Source organism: Dipodomys ordii, unplaced genomic scaffold, assembly GCF_000151885.1.
Source record: "Dipodomys ordii isolate 6190 unplaced genomic scaffold, Dord_2.0 Scaffold140, whole genome shotgun sequence".
NCBI lineage: Eukaryota > Metazoa > Chordata > Mammalia > Rodentia > Heteromyidae > Dipodomys > Dipodomys ordii.
Window position 1 is genome coordinate 1 of NW_012267356.1, and position 1,443 is coordinate 1,443.

Below are 1,443 nucleotides of genomic sequence, written 5' to 3' on the forward strand. Positions count from 1 at the left end.
TTCCCTGTTATGCAAATATAAAGGAAGCAGGCTGGAGGTGTGGTTCACTGTAAAGCCTGCCTAGAAGGCCCAGAATTCAAACCCCAGGATACACCACCCCCTCCCCGCCCCCCCCTGCAAAAAAAAAAAACCCGGCAGACAAGCATTATTATTATTTATGTTGTCTCCAGGCTTCCTTTCATTATCATAAACTGAACTGGTTTCCTGTAGAGCTTTTTTTTTTTTACAATGATTCAGAAAATTCTAAATGTCAATTTTCTGGGAAAACATTTTTTGGGGGGTCCAGTCGTTGGGCCTGAACTCTGGGCCTGGGCACTGTCCCTCAGCTCTTCAGCTCAAGGCTAGCACTCTACCACTTGACCCACACAGCATCACTTCTGGCTTTTTTCTTTTTGCTTATGTGGTGCTGAGGAATGGAACCCAGGGCCTCAGGCATGCAAGGCAAGCGCTCTACCACTGAGCCACCTTCCCAACCCCTGGGAAAACTTTTTGAACCAGCCAATTGGCCTCTGGTTGATTTCTAATCTTTTGGAGAAATCCCAGCATTTTATGAAGGTTGAAAGTGTAGAATTAAACAGAAGAGGAAATGAGCTCCCTGTGTATCCTCTTGTTTCGGAGGACACACACATCTTGACAGGGAGCTGGGACAGATGCATCATGTCTGTACTGCTAGCTACTCAGGAGGCTGAGATCTGAGGATTTCAGTTTGAAGCCAGCCTGCCCAGAAAAGTCCCTGAGACATTCTTGAGTGTTCCCCAATTAACAACCAGAAAACCAGAAGTTGTGCTGTGGCTCAAAGTGGTAGAGTCCTAGCCTTGAATGAAAAAGCTCAGGGACAGTGCCCAGGCCTGTAGATCAAAACCTGTGACTGAATGAAGAACAAAAAATCATGGCCAGGTGCCAGTGGCTCATGCCTGTAATCCTAGCTACTCAGGAGGCTGAGATCTGAATATCATGGTTCAAAGCTAGCTGGGACAATAAAGTGTGAGACTCTATTCTCCAGTTAATTACTAAAAAAGCTGGAAGTGGTAGAACAGAACATTACTCTTGAGTACACACACACACACACACACACACACACACACACACACACACACACACACACACACACACACATACACTCACACACACTCACATACACAAAAAGCTCAGGATCAGCATCTGAGTTCTTGGTTCAAGCCCCAGGATTGGCACTGGAAAGAAAAAAAGGAAAAAGCTGACTCTTGCTTGGATTATGGAAAATTTTTTTAGGTTGCAATTGTCTACAACTCAGGCATGCAACCTAACTGTCACATGTTCTGTTTTTCAGTTTGTTGTTGAAACACAAAACTATTTAAAGTACATATGGCATCATAGGAGACAAATCAATTTTTCTTTCAGCACTGTAATACAGAATTTTTCATGTATTTAAAGGCTTGTTTATCACAAAATAGAAATCTGATA